This window comes from Rhincodon typus, chromosome 30 (genome assembly GCF_021869965.1).
Source record: "Rhincodon typus isolate 14 chromosome 30, sRhiTyp1.1, whole genome shotgun sequence".
NCBI classification, from domain to species: domain Eukaryota; kingdom Metazoa; phylum Chordata; class Chondrichthyes; order Orectolobiformes; family Rhincodontidae; genus Rhincodon; species Rhincodon typus.
Genome location: NC_063361.1, coordinates 9,770,492 through 9,783,196, shown reverse-complemented (window position 1 = coordinate 9,783,196; position 12,705 = coordinate 9,770,492).

Genomic DNA, 12,705 nt, shown 5'->3' with positions numbered 1-12,705 from the left:
AAAAGGGGAAAAAAAACTTTTAAAAAATGAATGCAGTTTGTGACAGGGAGTTTTCTGTTGAGCAGCAGGTCATCATCCCCCCCCCCTCCCCAATCCCCATCCTTTGTAGTCACTAGAGATCACAATTCACTTTGTTTAAGTTTCTTTGGCACCTTTAGGATGTTACGTCCCATTAGTCTTGCACTTTTTTACATCTGTAGCAATCCTTTTTTGAAAAATACATTTTGGAATTAAACACGATAAGCACCAGTAGTATTTTTGGGTTCCAAATACAATGTAATATTGTATTTACACAGAACCTTCCATGACCGCTGGATGCCTAATAGTGTTTTGCAGTTAGCCAAGTGCTTTTGAAATATAGTTGCTGTTATAATGCACAACACACACAGCTAATTTATGCATAGGAAGCTCTCCTAAACAGCAATGTGATAATGACCAAATTATTTTTTTGTGATCTTGATTAAGAAAACTAGGGTTAGACTATCCTCTTCAAGATTGGAGGCGGGGGCGGTTGTTAGTGTGGTAGGAGGAAAGTCTATTTCTACTCTATAGCTAGTGAGGCAGAATGAGAACAAAAGATACTCACTTGTGCTGGGTTTTTCCCCAGAATCCAAGATGTTGTAAATAAACAAAATTATGCACTGAAGTGGACCATTCAGCCCATTGTTCCAACTGAAAAAAAGAGTTATCCAGTTTAATCCAAATTCTCAACTCGTGATCTGTAAACCTGTAAATTATAACATTTCAAGTATATATTTTGGTAGTTTTTAAACATAATGAAGGATTTTGCCTCTACCATCTGTTTAAGGCAGTGAATTTCAAAGATACTCCCTCTAAATGGGAAAAAAAATCGCCTCAATTCCCTTATAACCAATTACTTCAAATCAACGATCCCTGGTTGCTGTGCATCAATGGACAAGTTACTTTTGTGCTCAAAAACTGCTCAATGCTTCTGCTGCCTGAATATTGAATTTCTGGAGGATGGTTTATTCCTCTACTGCCATTGAAACTTCCACGTGAAAGAATTAGTTTTTGGAGTAACGAGAAAACAGACAGAAAAATGAATCACAAAAGCATCCTGGCTCGCAGACTGTGAATTGCAATAAATGTCGAAAGGCCCAGAGAGGATTAACTGTTAAGAATACCTGAAGATTTGCTCCTTCAATATTCATCGTTGCTATGCCCTTGATTGCCTGTCACAGCCAACACGTGCTCTCGTGAGTAGAAGGATTTGCTGACGTCTTATAACTTGTGTTGAGTATGAGGTTGTTCCGCAAGAAAGATGGTTTCTAGTACGGTTAGAGAATTTGGGGATAACCGTGGTCTGTGAGATGTGGGTTGTTGCTATGTTAGGGCTGTAATAGATGTGAATGTGAGGAATAAGTTTCGTGAGCGTGATGCTGAGTTTGGATGCAAGGGAATGTGGAAAGAAGGAGTCTTGTGGTTCAGTATTGTTATCTTGATTATTTCAGTACGATAATTGAAGTTCTCGCAATATTGCAGACATGATCTGGGTGCTAGATTCCTCGCACTTTTCTTAGAATCATAGAATCCCTACAGTACCTGTCGTGCCATGCAGAGGGAAAGAAATCCCCACTGCAGCGCCACAGAGCATGTGTTTTCTTCTCGCGTGTTTCAGCTAAAATGATGCTGTTTACAAAGGGATTTGACAATTTTAGATATGGGGATCAACAATAATTGGATGTTGTTTGAGCTGCCAGTTCGTGAAAATGTCATACCAAGAAAGAAAATTGAGCTTCAATATGTAAGGAGTCAAAATACAACAAAATGGGAAAGAAGGCGAAGAACACAAGTTGTGCAAATTCCCGAAAATGGCAGAATTACTGATATGTTACTTACACAGATCGGTGGTTTCTATACAGTATGTTGAGTGTTGTGAGCCATGTTGCGAATTATTGTGGACTATTTGTCGGACTTTGTGAAATAAAATGTAGTTCTGAATACTTACAGCTTGTACATTTGGCTGAATGTCCGACTTCATGGCTTGATTCAAAGGCTTGGCGAAATAAGAATTGGACCTATTCATGAATAACGGGAGGAGCGCATTAAAGCAGAAGCAGGTAGGGGGTGCTTTCCATCAGCAGTGAAAAGGATGGGGGGGGTGAAAGTTCTCTCTTTCCATCCATCCCAGCACATTAGTTGGGATTCAATGCTGCTGGCTTTGTCAGCTCTCCTGCACTGTAAAGTTGACGCAAAGGGGCAAGGCTGGAGACGTCACAATGGGAAGGAACGCTCTGCCTAGCAACCGCCATCTGGTAACCGGGTGGACATCAATCGGAGCAGCGCCTGAGAGGGACTGGGGGGGACATGGCATCAATGGTGTTAGTGGCATCGGGGCCTACGGGGTTCAAATCCTCCTGCCAGGCCTCGGTGTGAGCGACCAACACGGGTGTCAAGGAGGGGCCGAGCTTCCCAGACGCGGACGGGGAGGCCTGGGCTCGCTCACCGAGACAAGGGCCCTCCGACCTCCGAGGCGTCAAGGCCTCCCTTTTGTGGCTCTGTCGTTCCAGGTTGCACTCCCATCGCGCCCAACGCCTCCAGCTTAAGACAACAGGTGGCTTCACCTGGGCACAGAGGAACCACCATTTGGCTCTTAAGATTTGGGATTTCTCCACTGGGTGCCAGAGCTTATTTAAGATCATATTCCAAGCGTCCTGTTGTAAGTTCTTCCTTCCACACTCTGGACATCAAATTTCTGGGCAGCAGGCACCAAGTGGCCCGGCAGCCCGTGTGTGGGTTCACTAATTAGGGTACAAAATATGGCAGTTGGCCATGTCATAGTGATACTACTGCTTTGTAGACATCTTTATATTGGCCTAACGCAGACCACCACCGAGAACACTGAATCCCAAAATGCCTCTTGTCCTATTTTGTGCACATGTACCTCTTGGCTGTTATCTTGCATTGGTGCTGGGAAATGGCATCAGCTGGATAATGTGCCATTCATCAGAGGGTCATCATACGTATTCAACACGCTGTAAGTATCAGAGCAAGAAAACAGTATGCAGTAATAGCATTCATGAGAATTATTGTTTACATAATTTGTGTCTACTTTGAATGAATAATTCTTCGCTTTTTAAAGTGTCGCCTTCTAATTAGTGGCAAGAATAGTTTGAACAATCAATAACTTTTGATTGACCACTGGGCCAAATTTTACCAGTTGTCCAGAATTAGATAGTGAAATTACTGAAAGAAATATCATAAAAATGTTGTATCTTTTGGTTCAAACTCAAATCTACCAGTAAGATATCTTTGAATGGCCCATTTGATGGAGATATCTCATAATGATAGCTCATAATTTAAGTGGAGTTTCAGTTTATCAATTAGTTTGGAAAAAAGCCTCTAATAAAGAAAAGCTCAGAGATAGTAAGAACTGCCGATGCTGGAGTCAGAGATAACACAGTGTGGACCTGGAGGAGCACATCAGGCCAGGCAGCATCAGAGGAACAGGAAAGTTGACGTGACGTTTTGGGTCAGGACCCTTCTTCAGAAATAACGTTGCTAAAGAAAAACAATGCTGGATTGAAGGTAATGGCAGCATATTTACCTTGCCAATGCAAATCTTTGTTTCATTTTAAAACCTTTTTTACTTACAAGAGTAAATTCAGACAGGAATATCATTTACTAGCCAAACCCTCCTTTCAGTTTCCTGACATTTAGCCACCATTATCCTCTCTCAAGGTCCATCCCAGGCATTGATCACTTTTTATATGAACAGTTTCTGGATTGTCTATAACGGTACCCCTGGCTCTAAAGCAGAAATTTGTGAACTCAAATTCCATCCCAAGATTTGAGCATAAAATCTAGGGTGGCTATCAGTTGAAGATAGTGATTATGGGACTTTATTGAAGTACTGTCTTTCAGTTGAAAAATCATGGCTTTGTTGTAGGTATGCATGACACTGTGTTGAAGAAGAGCTTGAGAGTTCTGCCTGTGTCCTGACACTGTTTCTCCTCAGCCAACATCACTAAAAACAGAATATCTCATCATAATCACATTGCTGACTGTGGAACTTCACACAAATTGCCTGCCATGTTTGATACATTACAATTGTGACTACACTTCAAAAATATTTTATTGGCTGTGAAGCAGTTTGGATAGAGCCTTAATCATGAAAAGTGGTAAATAACTTGTTTCATTTCTTTTCTATTTGTAACAATACCGCCTTGTTTTGCAGGCAAGGTTTTACTTGAAATAAGTTTAGCATTTTCTATTCAATCGGTGCTCTAATCAAATGTTTTCTGACAGTCAATTGAAAAAGCAGTCCACAGATATTGCATTCCATCATGGCTTCAAAAATTTAAGTCTCATTTATCAGCATAATCAACCCTCTCAATCCATGCTTGTTCTCTGATTAGCTGCAGATTCTCAACATGTTCAATCACTCAGTCACTCCAACAATTTTGCAAGAAAAGGTACTACTCCATAATTCCAATGTCCACACCCACCCCCCCCCTCACCTCACTTCACCTTCCTTAAGAAGCAGTATGATGTTCACCTTTTCAGTCTAAAGAATTTTGATGTATTTCCACTGTGGTGGAGCATCCCTGTCTTCATTTGTGTTATCAGATCCTTAAATTTTTTAAAAAGCTTTGCAAACATTATCAAACCCATTAAATTTAGAAAGATGTATTATGGATAAAATACCCCTTTATTTATTGAATAAATGCAAGAAGAAACGAATGATTTAAAATATTTTCTTACTTTTTGACTCAGTTTACATCCTTCACATTTTATTCATTGCTCAAAGCATATTCTGGTAAGGTCAGCATTTCTACCCATCACTAATGCCCTTGAGAAGCTGGTAGCAAGCTCCCCCTTGAGCCACTGAAGTCCATGTGGTATAGGAGAAGCATAGTGCTGTTAGAAAAGGACTTGTAGTTTTTGACAGATATAGAGAAAGAACCGCTATAGAATTCCAAATCAGTATGGGGCATAACTTGGAGGGGAACTTGCAGGTGATGGGTTTACTGGCCTTATTTTTCAAGGTGATAGAGACTGCAGGTTGAAAAGGTGTTGTTAAAGCTGGCATTATGGGTTGCTGCAGTGTATCTTGCAGGTGGGATATTCTGCTTTCACTACATTAGTAGCGGAAGGAGTTAATCAAACAGGCTACTGTATTTTGTTTTGTATAGTATTGAACTTCTTGCTCGTAATTGGAATGGCACTCATTCAGGCAAGAGTATATTATCACACTCCTGAGTTCTCCTTTTGGGGATGGTTGGACAGGTTTTCAGGAATCAGATGGTGAATCTCTTGCAGTGTTTCAAGTGTCTGATGTTTCTCTGTAAGAACATGTAGTTGGTTAAGTTAAATTTCTGGTCAATAATAACTCCCAATATACAGACGTTGGGGGATACAGCGATGGCAATGCCATTGACCATCAAGGAGTTTTTGTTTTGATCATTTGTCATTTTTGAAGAATTTTTTTCCTCTTTGTTTTCAAGTTATACTGCTATAGTCAGCTCTAATTTCCTTTTGGTCCTTTGTTTGCTTTTACATTTTAAAAAAGAATCTTATTATGATACAGTATAGTGCCCCTATTCCAACTGAGGGTGCCACCTTTCTGTCGAAACTCTTATCTGAGGCACTTCTGCACCCTTAGATGAATTATCTCACTATTTGAAAAGTAGCTGATTGCTCTCGGTGCCCTGGCCAATATTTATCTTTCAGCTAACATGACTAAGACAGATTGTTTTCTCATATGTCTCATTGCTATTTGTGAGAATTTACTGTGTGCAAATTGCTTATCACATTTCCCTCCCTAAAACAGTGACCACATTTCACTGATATAATTAGCAATAAAGTGCTCTGGGATGCCTTGACTTTGTGAAAGGTGCTATAGATATGCAAATCATCTCTACATATTTTATTTCTGTTTGTTACATGTATTATTTGACTAATTCATTAAGGTTTCCGTTTTTTGGCTTCATTTTGCAGCTGATTACACATATTACTGTACTTGCTCAGTAATGTGTCCTCAACCAAAATTTTCTTGGGTACTGCCCGATTGTTAAGAACATAAGAACTAGGAGCAGCTGCAGGCAATTCTGCCCCTCAAGCCTGCATTTTTGTTTGCACATACTTAGATTATTTATTCTTTTTAGTTTGAACCAATAATCTAAAGCAATTCCAGTGTTGTCTTTGCTCCATTGACATTGCTTTCAGCTTGTTAAAACAGACCAATAAATTTTAAAGTTTACACACAGAGCAAACTTTCAAAATAACTTTTAAATTATTTTTATTATCCTCTCAAAGTTTTTTTAATGTTATTTGCCTTAGGATCCTTCCGTAAGAAACACAGAAAAGCAATTTTGTTGATTTCTCCCTTGCCAATTTATAAATTCATGCATTTCAATTGCATATTTGTAGCCCCTTTCTCCAAACACTCAGAAAGGAGCACATTCACAGACAAAGAAAGGCACTAGTTTAGAGAGTGAACCAAAGCTGTCTAGATGAACGATCAGAAGATTTAAAAAAGCATGATGATAGTTTAATGAATGGTTTTCTCTTCTCCCATTAAATGAAACAACATACATTTAATTTCCACAAAATGTTATGCTTGAATTTCAGACTTTGCAGGTTGAAGAACTGGTGATAGAAAACCCTAGCTTATCAGTTTGTACACTCTCAAAATGCATGAGGTCACTCTTCAGTTTTGCCTCTTATTGAAGATATTTTTAAGGAATAGGATTATGATTGGTACAATATTATTTTTAAGTGCTGCAAAGTTTTGAAGATTTACTAATTGCTACTTAATTTTAGTATAGTTCTGCAGTGGGGGGTTTGATGGCATCTAAAAAATGTGTTGCATTTAGGCGGAAGATTTTGTGTGGTCATAGAGTCTTACAACGTGGATAAAGATCCTTCGGTCCAACTCATCCATGCCGACCAGGTTTCCCAAACTAAATTAGTCTCATTTGCCAGCATTTGACCAATATCCCTTTAAACCTTTCCTGTTCACGCACCTGTCAATATGTTTTTTAAATGTTGTAATTGTACCTGCATCTACCACTTCCTCTGGCAGTTCATTCCATATATGCACATCCACTGTGTGGAAAAAGTTGTCCCTCAGGCCCCTTTCAAATCTTTCCCCTCTCACCTTAAATCTAAATCCCTCTAGTTTTGAACTCCCCAACCCTGGGGAAAAGATCTTTGCAATTCACCTTATCTGTGCCCCTCATGATGTTTCATGAACTTTCAAACAGTTACAGCTATTGAAGTAAATTTCAAAGTTTAACCACTTTTGCAGTGCAGCAAATTTGTTAGCCAATTTGCATCTAGCAATGCCCTAAGACAGCAATGTGATAATTATCAGATAATCTGTTTTTAATGATGTTACATGAAGACTAAATATTAATTAGGGACAGTAGGGCGAACACTCCATTTCTTTTGCAAAAGATAGTATCTGTTACATCTAACTGAGCTGGCACCTTCCCAGAGTGCTGTATTAAAATGTCAGACTGGTTTACGTTTAAGCCTCAGGAGCGAGACTTGAACGCACAATCATTTGATGCAGAACTGAGAATGCTATTTACTCATTTGTTTGTAAAGTTTGGCTCTCCTTTCAAATCAATGAATTGTTCTTCCCAGAGACATTGTTATTGCTTATGACAGCATCAAAAATTTGCTTTGTAATGATATTTAAACCTTAAAAACATTGCGGCTCAACATTTGACTCCCTAATACCTGTAATTTTGAAACAGTGAGTTCTGTTTAGGTATCAAAATAACATTTGACTGCATGCACCCACTTTTGGTGTGGTCTATGCCAAATGCCATCTTGGTGAGAGCATTGTTAAGGATGTTAGATGTACACAGCAGAAGTGTGCCAGATAGTCAGATTGTGATGTCAGTCCATGTGTAACACTGATTTGACGCCGACATTGCCATTTTTGACTTCACCGCAGCAGCTACGGCTTCTTTTAGGTATGTATAGGTGAACCTGTATTCAGCAGCAAGAAAGGCTGTCAAACCAGAGCTATATAAATGGATTAGCAACAGTTAATAGTTTGCTGTTTAGTCTCTATAAGTTTTGGTTGAGTTTGTGAAAGTAAATTGTATTTGGAAGAGTAGGAAGAATTGGAGAAGGTAAGGGCAAATGTTCCTGCATATGGAGAAAGCGCTGGTTGCGATCTCAAAGATTCTGGTCAGACTACTGGCTCTCAGTCATGGCTGCTTTTGTTGTAGTCCTTATTAGTCTGCAGCATGAGAAAGCGAGAGAGAGACAGAAAGAGAATAAATGCAACAAAAAAAAACAGCACTGCCAGTGGCTATGAAAATGGGTGAAACCCTGAATTTCTTTGTGTCAGGATCCTTCCAAGCTGGAGAAGGTAAAAACACAAGAAATTGGAGCAGGAATGGCCACTCAGCCCTCAAGCATGCTCCACCATTCAACCAGGTAATTGCTGAGCTGCTCCTGGCCTCAGCTCCTCATAGCTCCTTGATATTTTAATAATTTCATCTGCCTCCGCTTTAAGTATTGTTGATGATCAAGCCTTCATAATGCACCAACGTAAGTAATTCCAGATATTCACTACCCTCTGCGAGAAGAAATTCCTTTGTGTCTCAAGTTTTAAATGAGTGCAACCCTTATTCTGTGACTATGTGCCTTAGTTCAAGGCTACACCATTAGTGGAAATATGTCCTCAACATCTACCTTGTTAAGTCCCCTCAAAATCTTCTATGTTTCAATATGATCTAGCCTTATTCTTCTAAACTCTAAGTCCAAACCATTTAACTGTTCTTGATAAGTCAACTCATTCATTCCCAAGAATCGGCCTAATGAATCTCTTTTGAACTGCATTCAAAATCATTATTTTTTTTAAATATGGAAATACAGACTGTACGCACTACACCAGGTGCAGCTTCATCAACACCCTGTCCAGTTGTATCAAATTCCCTATTTTTAAACTCCAACCCCCTTGTAATAAAGGTCCAAATTCCATTTGCCTTCTTAATTACTTTCTGCAACAGCATGCTAACATTTTGTTTCTTACACCAGAACACTCATACCCCTCTTTTTTGGAGTCTGTCTCTTTAAATAATTGACTGCCTTTGAGTCCTCCGACTGAAGTACATGACCTCACACTTTACCACATTGAACTCCATTTGTTTACCCATTGGCTTAACCTATCTGGTATTGAAGGCTGCACTTGACTTACTGTGCCAGCAAAACAAAGTTGCTGGAAAAGCTCAGCAGGTCTGGCAGCATCTGTGAAGGAAAGAACAGAGTTAGCGTTTCGGTCCGGTGACCCTTCCTCAGAACTGATGGTGGCTGGGAAAACGTCAGTTTATATGCAGAAAAAAAGTGAGGGGGATGGGGTAGGGAGTAAACAATAGGATAGAGCCTAAAGAGAGAGAAGAACAGTTAGATAGACAAAGAGTTGAGGACTATCAGGCAGGAAGGGTGAATAGTTGTTAATGGGGACTATTAGTGACTAACAACAGGTGCTGTGTAATGGTAGGCTGTGTGGTAACAAGGCCTGGTGTGTGGGGTAGGGTGCTGGGACATGGGAGAGTTTAGGCCCTAAAACTATTGAACTCGATATTGAGTCTGGAGGGCTGCAGGGTCCTCAAGCGGAAAATGAGGTGTTGTTCTTCCAGCTTGCGTTGAGCTTCACTGGAACCCTGCAGCAAGCCAGAGACAGAGATGTTGGCCAGGGAACAGGGTGGTTCTTAAAAGTGGCAGGCAACAGGTAGTTCAGGATCTTTTTTGTGAGCTGAGCGTAGATGTTCTGCGAAGCGGTCACCCAGTGTATGCTTTGTTTCCCCAATGTAGAAGAGGCCACATTCTGAGCAGCGAATGCAGTAGACTAGATTCTGTGAAGTGCAGGTGAAGTGTTGCTTCTTGTTGCATCTGGTTGCATCTTGCTGGAGGTGGCGGAAATAGTGTCCGATGATCAAAAGTAGCAAGTTGTTGTGCTGATCAAGTGGGCTGGTTTGGCTTGCCTGGTTTCGGGTACCTTGATTGGTGTTAGAACTGCATATTAAGAAAAGTGGAGAATATTTACTTACACATTTCCTGCTCCTATTTAAATGCTAATAGGCCTGTTACATACATTTTCTATCTTTAGTTCAATCTGTAATAATTTATCTTTTTCACTCACCCTCACATATTTCGTTACCTTAAAATGTTTCCACAGCAAACTACAAGCCCCCTCTTAATGCTGCACTCAAAGCCTCAGTCTATTTTTTTGATTCTGTGTTCAAATATTAATTGCACCAATTTTTGCCTGCATTTGTCAACCATTGCTTTAGTTTCTTCAAAGATTCAAATCTTCCCAAGCCTGGTTGTGTTGGTTTTCACAACTTATTGGGCTGGATTTTCTCAAAGGTGGATCAACTCCGGTCATTTAGAGATGGTAGATGGAACCCAATTATAAGACTCCTGTCTCCATTTCCAGCAGTGAGCCTGTGCTTCCTGCTTATGTTCTGGCCAGTTCCACTGCAGGGAATAGGCATCCTCAAATTTCACACAATTTTTGTGGAGTTGGACTGGCTTCTCCATGAGTCAGGATTCACTATCCCTCAGAGAAGTCAGATTTTGCAATCCTTTGAAACACAGTTTCAAAAGATCTTATCCATGCTTCCCATGCTCCCTCCAAATACCCCTTCTGTGATCTCTATCCTCTACTCTAGTCTCTGTGCTTTAGGTGACACCTCCATGCCCTCTTCTGCCCTTCTCCATGGCTCTTCCATGCCATTCACCCAATGTACACGTATTATGTGGTACACTGGTTCTATACTATTACTGACAGGTTGAAATGCTGAGGGAAAAATATCCATTAAGATATTTGTTTTGATTGAAAAACTGCAGTTCCCGCAAACTAATAAAAGTGTAAATGAGACAGGTCCATTATAGTATCAGTGTACTCTAATATTTTACAATTTTATTTGTTTATAACTCTTAACAGCCAAATCACCATCATGGAGGGGGAAGGGAGTCCCTATACAGGGCTGTTTACAGCTGCAGTTGAAGTCAGGCAGGTGGTAAAGCCTGCAAAGCCTACCTGAAGCATTACCACACTCAAACCTGTTTAAGGAGTAAATTAGGCAGCAAATTCTATCATCCACACATGCTCATATTATAGAATAGCATTGAGATTGAGAAAATGAGAAATTTCAAGAAGGCTTGGTATTGAAACCTATAGGTCATAGGAAGGCTGAGGGATGTAATGTGCTGAGGCCTTAGTTAATAATTATTAAAAATAAGACAGTGTGGTATGTTATTAGTTATGCACATTGAGAATACGTGGAACAGGAAAAGCATTTAGATTTTAGGATGAATGAGAGAAATCAGTGGGTATCTACAATTATAGCATTAGACGTAAAGGGTTGGAACAGAGTGAATGACAATTGGATGTGAGAAGATCACAGTGACAACATCCTAATTTATTTCCAAATAATAAATGATAAATTGCAAGATAATATATATGAAAGATAGTTTCTACAAGAAAGTCAAATGGAGCGGTAGCCTTTATTGCAAGTTGCACAATCCTGTTTGGTAGTGTAATATCAAACTTTTGGATTATGATCAGCCTACCTTAGATATGCTTTTTCAATACAATATTTCTGTGTCTCAAATGCTCCTATAAGGTCCTTCTCTGGTGCAATCGTCAAATTTTCATGTTCCTTATGAGGTAACCTAGATGTAAGTGACTGCGCTTTTGGTTGTGATGACTGTAAATGGTCTCGGAATAACACATGTATTGTAAGCTTTATTGTTTATAACTATTGTGAAATGACTCCACAGAGGCCAGTATCCCATCACCAAGTCACCCTTTATTAACACGTGGAGAGTCCTTGACACTCATTCAGTTTCCCCAGAGTCAGCTTTCAGAGTGAACAGAACCTCTGACACTCCTGTTCATGCCTGTCAGCCCGGACTCCCTGATTGGAGCTGTTAATTTGGTCCAATCAGGGAACTCTTTCTATGAAGTCCACCGAGCTGACCTCATTACAATCAATACATGTTGCACTGTGTTAACAGATGCTGGTTCATTATGTTGTAGGGAGGGTATTAAATTCACACTACCTGCTGATTTCCATGTTCAATCTGTACAGCCAGTGCTACCTGTGCAGTTGAATGACAACATGCTTCAGTAAAGTATATTGTAAGTGGCTGGCAATAAAAACAGCCTGCACCCCTTTTAGAGGAAGTACATTGTAGATGCTGGAAGTGTTGGCAGGCTGTTAATTCATTTAGATGATTTTTGTCAAAGTGGCTCAACTTGTGGCGCTGTATTCTCCAAGGTTTTCTTTATATAAAATGTGGAGAGAAGAAAAGTCATGCAATATCCATAGCATGTAGAGAGGCTCTCTAGTTATACACACTGAGAAGGCAATGGGAGAAGTAACAGTAGTAGAGATCAATGCCAGGACAAAGGAAGGTTATCCACTTTGGTAGGATGAATAGTAAAGAAACTTTTAGACTACAGAATGCAGTGGTACAGAAGGATCCAACTATCATTGTACATGACTCATAATGAGTTTTGGCATTCTACAAGTTCAGGAAGCATAGTTTTAAGGGCAAAATACTGGTAATGTGCAAACAAGTGCTACTTATTTCAAAGAAGGATAAGAACAACCACCTTTCACGGAGGAAAAACTGAAGTGAAAGCATAAGTCCAGGCCATTCTCAGGAATATAGATATAGAATTTTAAAGAGCGTCAAAACTACAGT